Below are 11,324 nucleotides of genomic sequence, written 5' to 3'. Positions count from 1 at the left end.
ACGCGCGACTACACACACACACACACACACACACACACACACACACACACACACACACACACACACAGGGGGAGAGAGAGAGAGAGAGAGAGAGAGAGAGAGAGAGAGACAAATAATTACAAAAATTATATTTAATACAATTTCGATACCTGGTAATAAAAGTGATTGCGTTTCACTAGTTTAGTAGAATAATTTAAAGTACCAACTAAGAAACTTATTACGTCAGAACGAGCCCCTGAAGGCGCAACGGTACTGACCGACCGCTACGTCACACTCAACAGATAGACTTCAGTGGCTGCAGATATGGAGGGATCATTGTCAGTTTTAGTGACCGTATCTAAAATACAGCCACAGATGAACGTCACTGGCGAATGGGATTTCTTCATCACTGGAGGGAAATAGAATTTGCTTGTCACTCAGCAACACACCAAAGCCTTCAACCTCGTCTGCAGAGATAGACAAAATTTTTAAAATTTACCATATTTCGACTTCAGGTAAAATTATTGCTGGTCTCCTCTTAAATTCACTTCTGCCTTCTGATCAAACGATAATGAGCACAGAAAATTTAGCGTATAAGAATATTTATGCCACAGCCTTTAGACATTTAACTGTCTTCTCACCAGACTACGAAGACATTAGTTAGAAATGTAGCCTATTCGAAAACAAGTCGTGGTAACTTCAGTTTGTGAAAGTCATATATAAGATCGGACTTGGTATGATGACTGGTCAGTCACAGCTATTCCAACAGTTGTATGTCTTTCTCACCTGCAGGATAATGGAACGTTGTCTCGATGGGTTGGTTGCTAACAGGCCTACTTGGCTGCAAAATATGCTTGATTTTTTCCCCACATCCCACAGGTTCCTGCTTGTCTCCTCCATGTTACTACCATATGAAGGGCTTATTTCCGTAGTGGTACAAGTCCGTTACCTCCACTTTTCTGTCTATAATGTTTCTGACATTGATGGCCCAAACAAACAGAAAGAAAGGCTCATCTCTAGCAAGAAGCCACATACTTGAATATTTCTGGTATCTCAATTGCAGATTTTTCAGCTCTCATTTAACGTTAGGACTCTGTAGCTCAGAATGAACAAAAATGGACTTGTATCACTATTAAAATAAGTCGTTCATATTATATCCCCACTTCTGGCATTAGATGAGACGAAGTTGATAGTCTAGCCGAAAGCCGATTAAATAGTTGCAACGGCTCTATTGACGGTCATTAAAATCAACACTGACCAAGTGTCTGGCATTAGTTAAGAATGCCTGGACTATGATGCTGATACGGAGGTGCTTGAGAATGGGAAAGACCTTAATAAATTGTAGAGAATTATGCTGAAATTACTTGTAAGAGCAGAGCTTAGCCAAATATGCGTCCAGGAAAAGTGAGTGAATGAAGACAGCATTGCAAACCATCTGAGTTACCTGCTGACTGGGATTAATTCCTGATGACCAAAGGAATTTCAGACTTCGAAGTCTAATGTTGTTTTGGGAGGAGTCAGAGAATGGAGAAACTGGAACTAACAGTGAAAATTGTCACTGTCCCACTTACATTCCTTTCCAGAGAAAGAACACACCAGAACAGAGAATAAGAAGGTCATGGCGACACTGTGCCTCGAATAATTCCTCTGTAGCCCTCCAGCTTAACAGTGCGCCCATAGCACAATGGTAGCTATTACAGCCAAACTATGTATACACATTATCGCTATCTAAAGGCCCAAACATTCTTAATAAGTGTTACACTTCGTAACACCTGTACATATTAAGGAGTGTCGCTATATCTGAATTATAAAAATATTCTTTATGATAAAACTAATAAGTTCTTTTCCAACACGAGTGTCTGTTTAACTTGACGTGTTCTTTGCCGAGCTGCTGCAGAAACGGCTGCAAGAAGAAGAAGAAACCCGTGCTGCTCCGGTGAGTGTAAATTAATTAAGTGTAGGGAATAATGGCATTAGGTTCCAACGTGTACTATTCGTTTCATGTTCAAATCAATGCTCTCTTACGAACGTGATGCTAGTTAGTGCCCTGCCTCAGGTGTTTTGCCGAGTTGTTTTGATTTGTGCAAAATGCTACGATGACAGTGACTGGAGTGCAGCGACCTTTTCCGATGTATGTACTCGATCCCTGGACTCCATCTAGTCAAGGAACGTCATACGACCTAAAGGACACTGCACGATCGGTCGTTGAAATATTCTGCATACAACAGGAACAACAACTCGTCATATCTCCCAGAAGTACTTCAATAACCAATGGCGCAAACAAAAAACTTGTACTTAATGGGACATTAGTATTTGTTTAGTATTATTAGTTGGTGAGACATGGACTGCGTAGTGATGTAACTTGAATATTATAAGCAATCACTGTACAAATATTATCAATAAATGTAGCTCGCAAAATTATTGATAAATGTAGCGCTTTGTAAAAAGCGGCCATGTGAGAATCTAGTACATGTTCTGTATTACTCCACATGTTGGATATCAGAAAAGTGATAAGATCTTTTCCAAAAGGAGCGTCAGTTTACGCTTGACGCGTTTTTTGCGGAGCTACTGCAGAGACGTCTGCAGTGAGAAGAGGAAAGCCATACTGCTAAGGTGAGTTAAACTTCGATCTGCAGATTTTAGTTTCTAAATGTATTTCTGGTTTCACGGCCACATCGTAACTCCCTTCAGAACGGTAACCTGCATTTGCGTTATTATTCTGACTCTAGAATTTTACGCTTTTAATATCACTGAAATGCTGTCACCCTAGGTACAGAGACAAACCTACAAATTATATGTTGGAACCGTAAATTCCGTTGCACTGAGCTGTGGGTGGTTATCACGATGCTTGCAATACTGTTCTTCTATAACTGGTTTTGAACTGTGAGCTGATACGCACCCTTTTTGGCCAATACCACCTGAAACCAAGTTTGCCGATTCAATAAAACTTCCGCATAATCGGATAATATAGTCTCGTTATTTATTTTAGTTCTAGTGAGGTGGAATTGTGGTAACACACGGGCCTCGCATTTGGATTGACAATGATACAAGTCAATAATTCGTCCATCAACATCTATGGCTTCGGTGGTTTCTTTAAGTAGATTTAGGAAAAAACAGGATGCTTCCCTCGTAATTTGACTCGTACGATTTTCTCCACAATATGAGCTCCGTTTGTTATTACCTCTTCTTCGATAGACTTTAGGTCCGAATAATTCCTACATCTTTTTCTTACTGAGTAAGAGATTCTTTTGAGCAATTTTTTTTAAAGCTATTGTAATATTGGTGCACAAGCATTTAGAACCCACAGAACTTGCTTTTCAAAATTTACTAAGTAAGTTCATCAGCAAATTCATTCAAACTAATAACACTTAAAAGAGTAATGTGACTAAAAGTTCTATGCATCTAAGGTTAACAAGTTGGTGCCTGTCATTCCGAGGATTTCTTATTAACTCAGTGCACCACATGTATTATAACCCTAAACTGTGCAGAAATGACACCATAATCAACATTTGATATCGTGAGTGTACATTGTTATCAGCACTCGGTTACTTTCTTTCCATTAATGACCCCATACTCGTTCCTGCAAAACTATATGAGTGCTAAATAGAAGGTACGTTGACACTCTAAGCAACTGGTCATAAGAGTAGCATTTGCTATTAAGAAACATAAGTTAAAGCACTCTTAGTGTAATCTAACTGATGCTGCATTTCGTTGTACTCTATTGTGCGAACAATAATTGGTTAGCATAGAGACGCCACTACAAACAAGTAAACGAAGCATTTGTACTACGGACGCACGGCTCAGCCCTAAGACCTGTATACAATTCACAGAGTGTGCGTGATCATTACCGCTTATAGCGCAGACGTCACTTCCTATTAGGTACCCTTTCCCCTGTGATTTCTAATACTTTACCTTTCACTCTGAGCACTGCAGTAGTGTCTGTAGCAGGAGACTCTACTTTCACTTTCCATTTCCCCGAATGTAATGAGTTGGTGGCCGTCTCACGGAAAATTACAAATACCTAATGAAGTGGGGAAATGGATATGCAATCGATCTGCGCAAGCTCAGTGAATAAGTGAGTCAATGTTAATCGCAAGGAAGTTGCACATTCGATATATTAACATTAACCCACGTACCTTTTCCCACATTCTAATTAACAGAAACATTGATCTAAATAACTGCATTCCATGATTTTAAAGAAACAAAGAAACAAAAACATTGATCTACACATTTACACCGAAGACTTAATTAAAAAACAATGATCCACTTACTGAGTGCAATCACACAGATCAAATGTGTAGCAATAGGAAGCACAGAAATATTTCAATGCATTTTCTTGTATATCATGAGTTGTTACGCTATCCTTGGTGTGCAGATACTAGAATAGTTTCAATAGCTACGACTCAAATAAGGAGAAATAAATCTATAATCCACTTTTACGGCAATGTTTCGCCCTTCCTTTCGAAAGTATTACTTCGAAACACGTTGTCTGCCTGCTGGTCTCTCATTGGCGGTGTAACATGAACAGCTGACGCGCTTTCTTTTGCTCCCATAGTACATCACGGCAAGCACTGGCAACATTACGTCCTGAAACACGTAAGTACGGCACTGGCCCTATTCTAAACTTTTACTGAAACATCAGTCGACGTATGTAACTCAAGTGAAAAACTAGTCACCAGTACAAAGAACAGAAAGTGATACCAATACACAAAAGCTAAAAACTGACGCCAATACATAGGACCAAAAGTCGCTGAAATTGACAGAACGCGGCTAGCGAAAAAAAAATTTGGGAATACCGCACGTTCCGATTCCACAAGTCTAGGTTGACCTATGATTTTATATCGGGGATATAAAGCGTACTTTGTTTATTATGACAACCACAGGTTTAATAGCAGGCATCTGGCATACTACAAAATTACTAACACACGATAGACCATTATGGTCGCAAACTAACATAAGAAAGATGCAAAATATCTCAGCCACTTAATGAAATGAAACTAATGAGACAACCACGGGAATCAGGGAGTTCTAGGCGGGGCAAACTAAAAGTATTACAGTAAGACTAACATCATTCCAAGAGAGTCACACAATCGAAAAGTAACTCTCACGAATTCCTCCAGAATAAACCCAGGCAAAAAGAATAAGAAACACACAAATGGAATAGAAATTGTTTCTAGTTATATGTAGCTCATAAGAAGGCAGTGATACCACCCCTCCTCCCCCGCCCCACGCCAAAGAAGGAAATCCATTATGATCAGTAATAGAAATTTCAACCGACATACATGATTGAAACTAATACATTGATGCAGACAAACCCCCACCAACAAATCTAATAAGGATAACGAAATTCGGTATATCCATCAGCGCCAATGAAGACATCGGTTCAATAACTCCCGTCCCCACCCCAAGCCCTTCAAATGTTGTTGTTGTTATGGTCTTCAATCCTGAGACTGGTTTGATGCAGCTCTCCATGCTACTCTATCGTGTGCAAGCTTCTTCATCTCCCAGTACTTACTGCAACCTACATCCTTCTGAATCTGCTGAGTGTATTCATCTCTTGGACTCCCTCTGCCATTATTACCCTCCACGCTGCCCTCCAATGCAAAATTTATGATCCCTTAATGCCTCAGAACATGTCCTACCAACCGGTCCCTTCTTCTTGTCAAGTTGTGCCACAAACTCCTCTTCTCCCGAATTCTATTCAACACCTCCTCATTATTTATGTGATCTACCAACCTAATCTTCAGCATTCTTCTGTAGCACCACATTTCGAAAGCTCCTGTTCTCTTCTTGTGTAAACTATTTTTAGTCCACGTTTCACTTCCATACATGGGTACACTGCATACAAATACTTTCAGAAACGACTTACTGACATTTAAATTTATACTCGATGTTAACAAATTTTTCTTCTTCAGAAACGCTTTCCTTCCCATTGCCAGTCTACATTTTATATCCTCTCTACTTCGACCATCATCAGTTATTTTGCTCCCCAAACAGCAAAACTCCTCTACTACTATAAGTGTCTCATTTCCTAAGCTAATTCCCTCAGCATCACCCGACTTAATCTGACTACATTCCATTATCCTCGTTTTGCTTTTGTTGATGTTCATCTTATAACCTCTTTTCAAGACACTATACATTCCGTTCATCTGCTCTTCCAAGTCCTTTGCTGTCTCTGACAGAATTACAATGGCATCGGCGAACCTCTAAGTTTTTATTTATTCTCCATGGATTTTAATGCCTAATCCGAAATTTTCTTTTGTTTCCTTTATTGCTTGCTCAATATACAGATTGAATAACATCGGGGATAGGCTACAACTCTGTCTTACTCCCTTCCCAACCACTACTTTGCTTTCGTGCCCCTCGATTCTTATAACTGCCATCTGGTTTCTGTACAAGTTGTAAATAGCCTTTCGCTCCCTGTATTTTACCCTGCCACCTTTAGAATTTGAAGGAGAGTATTCCAGTCAACATTGTCAAAAGCTTTCTCTAAGTCTACAAATGCTAGAAACGTAGGGTTTGCCTTTCCTTAATCTTTCTTCTAAGATAAGTCGCAGAGTCAGTGTTGCCGCACGTGTTCCGATATTTCTACGGAATCCACACTGACTTTCCCTGAGGTCGGCTTCTACCACTTTTTCCATTCGTCTGTAAAGAATTCGTGTTCGTATTTTCCAGCTGTGACTTATTAAACTTATAGTTCGGTAATTTTCACATCTGTCAAGACCTGCTTTCTTTGGGATTGAAATTATTATATTCTTCTTGAAGTCTGAGAGTATTTCACCTGTCTCATACATCTTGCTCACCAGATGGTAGAGATTTGTCAGGACTGGCTCTCCCAAGGCAGTCAGTAGCTCTAATGGAATGTTGTCTCCTCCCGTGGCCTTATTTCCACTGAGGTCTTTCAGTGCTCTGTCAAACTATTCGTATCTCTCATTTCATCTTCATCTACATCATCTTGCATCTCCATAATATTGTCCTCATGTACATCGCCCTTGTATAGACCCTCTGTATACTCCTTTCACATTTCGGCGTTCCCTTATTTGCTTAGAACTGGGTTTCCATCTGAGCTCTTGATATTCGTACAAGTGGTTCTCTTTTCGCCAAAGGTCTGTTTAATTTTCCTGTAGGCAGTATCTATTTTACCCCTAGTGAGATAGGACTCTACATCCTTACATTTGTCCTCTAGCCATCCCCGCTTAGCCATTTTGCACTTCCTGTCGATCTCATTTTTGAGACGTTTGTATTCCTTTTGCCTGCTTCATTTATTGCATTTTTATATTTTCTCCTTCCATGAATTAAATTCAATATTTCTTCTGTTACCTAAGGATTTCTATTAGCCCTCGTCCTTTTACCTACTTGACCCTCTGCTGCCTTCAACGCTTCATCCCTCGAAGCTACCTTTTCTTCTTCTACTGTATTTCTTTCCCCCATCCGTGAACATGTTCCCTTATGCTCTCCATATGCCTTCAACACTTCATCCCTCGAGGCTACCTATTCTTCTTCTACTGTATTTCTTTCCCCCATTCGTGAACATGTTCCCTTATGCTCTCCATGAAACTCAGTACAACTTCTGGTTTAGTCAGTTTATCCAGATCTCATCTCCTTAAATTCCCAACTTTTTGCAGTTTCTTCAGGTTTAACCTACAGTTCATAACCAATAGATTGTAGCCAGAGTCCACATTTGCGCTGGGAAATGACTTACAATTTAAAACCTTGTTCCTGAATCTCTGTCTTACCACTATGTAACCTATCTGACACCTTCTAGCATTTCCAGGACTTTTCCATTTACACAAACTTCTTTCATGATTATAGAACCAAGTGTTAGTTATGATTATGTTATGCTCTGTGCAAAATTGCAGCAGGCGGCTTACTCTTTCATTCCTTAATCCCATTCCATATTCACCTACTATGTTTCCTTCTCTTCCTTCTCCTACTCTCGAATTCCAGTCACCCATGACTATTAATTTTTCGTCTCTCTTCACTACCTGAATAATTTCTTTTATCTCATCATACATTTCATCATATTCTTTATCATCTGCAGAGCTAGTTGGCATATAAACTTGTACTACTGTAGTAGGCGTGGGCTTTGTATCTATCTTAGCAACAACAATGCGTTCACTATGCACTCCTATTTTTTTATTTATTATTAAACCTACTCCTGCATTACCCATAATTGATTTTGTATTGGTAACCCTGTATTGACCTGACCAAAAGTCTTGTTCCTCCCGCCACCGAATTCCCACCATATCAAACTTTAATCTATCCATTTCCCTTTTTATATTTTCTAACCTACCTGCCCGATTAAGGGATCTGACATTCCACGCTCCGATCCGTAGAACGCCAGTTTTCTTTCTCCTGATAACGACATCCTCTCGAGTAGTCCCCACCCGGAGATCCGAATGGGGGACTATTTTACCTCCGGAATATTTTACCCAAGAGGATGCCATCATCATTTAACCATACAGTAGAGCTGCATGCCCTCTGGAAAAATTACGGCCGTAGTTTCCCCTGGCTTTCAGCCGTTCGCAGTACCAGCACAGCAAGCCGTTTTGGTTAGCGTTACAAGGCCAGATCAGTCAATCATCCAGTCTGTTGCCCCTGCAACTACTGAAAAGGCTGCTGCCCCACTGCAAAAAAAATGGTTGAAATGGCTCTGAGCACTATGGGACTTAACATCTGAGGTAATCAGTCCCCTAGAACTTAGAACTACTTAAACCTACTTACCCTAAGGACATCACACACATCCATGCCCGAGGCAGGATTCGAACCTGCGATCGTAGCAGTCGCGCGGTTTCGGACTGAGCGCCTAGAACCGCTAGACCACCGCGGCCGGCGCCCCTCTTCAGGAACCACACGTTTGTCTGGCCTCTCAACAGATTCCCCTCCGTTGTGGTTGCACATACGGTACGGCTATCTGTATCGCTGAGGCACGCAAGGCTCCCCACCAACAGCAAGGTCCATGGTTCTTGGTTGGAGGCAGGGGGGAGGTCTCAAATAAAACGAACCAAACACAAATCTAATAACCTCATATCAAAGAAATATCCTTTCTATAGACAAACTACGATCTCACACTAAAAAAAAAATCACAAAAACGATCATACCAATCACAGTCTAGTACTGCTCTGTATTCACTTGGTATTAGTATGTTTGCTTCTGAAAGTTGTGTGTCGTATTTTGATATTCGTGACACGTTCTAACCATAATTTTTGTAATGACAAATATTACGTTGTGGGTTAAACAATTTTAAGCCATATCCTTGAAGATGGTCGATGACTGAAACCAGTCGAGACATATGGGTTTAAAATAGAGGTAGCTGATGGACAAACAATTTAAATTTTACTTGAAGGCCGTTGATGGTCCCCTTACAAAATGTTTAATCAAAGTGGCCCCAAAACACGCACACGCACACACACACACACACACACACACACACACACACACACACACACACACACACACACACAACAAATACAAACCATACTGCAAACAACAAGTTATTTAAACACAACCCCAAGGCAAAATTCCACATAAGCACACAACTGTTACTATAGAATACCAAACTATAAACTAAAGGCAACAGTTCTAAAGCCAGAAACAATTATATAACAAGTAACTACTAAAGACTCGTTCTGATTCAACTGCACACTTACTATAAACCGAATCATAAACCTAAACGTCCACCACAGGGGCTCAGCAAAGGCTTACAACATGTCTCTTACAAAAATAATACATTTCGAATGTCCCGCGTCTACACGACGTCACATTCGAGAAAAAAAAACAAAAAATCTGTAAGAATCAATATAATAACTATGATCACTACTTGTTTCTCTCGTAACAATCTAAGCTGTGTTCCTAGTTCCGTACCTAACATCTCCATCGACAAACCAGCCAAATTCAAAAGACAACTAAATATTTGCGGGAAGCAGAGTAAAAAACGTCACAAACAGTTTCTCTTAAGCCCTGTCCTTCGTTTCCTGCCTAGCCTTACCCTCGGAACTCGTGCCACATACGGAAAGAAACAGCCAGAGATTTGAGGATTGGCGCATGGTCTGATTCCATCGGTCGGCATTGATCCATGACATCTTCTTTGGAATAAACACCATATACGGTTTACACCAGTCACTAAGGCCAAACCGCTCACATCCTTCGCATCCTAAACTCAAAACGGCGCACAGAACGTCACTGCTCAAAGCAATGGACAAAACGCTGTATCGAAAACATGGCATCGCCAACACATCGCAATTTAAAACAGCAAAATCAGTTATAGGGGAGTTGTACACCCTAATCTGGACCTGGATATGGCGACTTACTTTATTCTATCGCTCTTTACCGTCTTATCACCTGTCCAACACAGGTAAGTCTGGTATACCCCCAGAGATCACTTTCAGTTATTATTATCACATGTTTTACACTTACGTTAAAATAGCGAATTATTATTTAGAATTAAATTTCTGCAGACTTATGCATTTCGTAATCATCGAAGTATTGCCTTTTCTTATTTGAGTGTTATTACGATTAATGTTCATCAAACAAATTGAGAAGAATAAATTCCGACAGGGAGACGCATTTAGAAGTAATTCCAAGTACACATACATTGTTAATCATTGTTTACTCTCGTTACAAAGTTAATAATAATAAGATCAAAGATAATGTTTAAGCTCTGGCTGTGGTCCCGAAACACACACACACACACACACACACACACACACACACACAATCACAACCATACTGCAAACAACAAATTATTTAAACACAACTCCAAGTAAGCTCTCCACCACCCATATACTGCTTAACGCAGAGTGCCAGAGTGCATCCTACATTGCGCCAAACAGATGGAATTAGGAAGGTAGAATATCTGCGCTGGAGGATGTATGAAAAGAAACAATGAAGTGTTGTGTGTCCCTGTCGGTTGCGCGGCCAATTTCAGTGCCTGTATTGTTACGGAGAAGGAGAATATCGTTTGGATTTTTGTGGCGATAAACATCCTGATGTTGTTTATTCAATTTCCTGATAATAGTACAATACTGTTCAGAGTTGAACGTTGCAAAATGAGGGAGGACATCAAACAGAATAGCCGCTTCAGAGTGTCAGAAGACCGTTGCCATGACTGTACCCACTGCGGGGGCTGCTTTGAACGTTTTCTTCGGAGGAGAGGTGATGTACTGCCCCCCCCCCCCCCCCCCCCCCTGGATTTCTGGTTTATTTACAGAACGAATGGAAGGAGCTTTGCCTCTGATAGTCTCATAACCGTCAAGCAATTCTGCAGAGATGGTCTTTATTGATCATTATGGTTTTCTGTTTGGCAGAGAGGCAATTGGTTGCGACACACCTTCGAATATCCCACA

This window comes from Schistocerca gregaria, chromosome 5 (assembly GCF_023897955.1).
Source record: "Schistocerca gregaria isolate iqSchGreg1 chromosome 5, iqSchGreg1.2, whole genome shotgun sequence".
In the NCBI taxonomy this organism is placed as follows: Eukaryota; Metazoa; Arthropoda; class Insecta; order Orthoptera; family Acrididae; genus Schistocerca; species Schistocerca gregaria.
Note: the sequence above shows the minus strand (reverse complement) of the source record.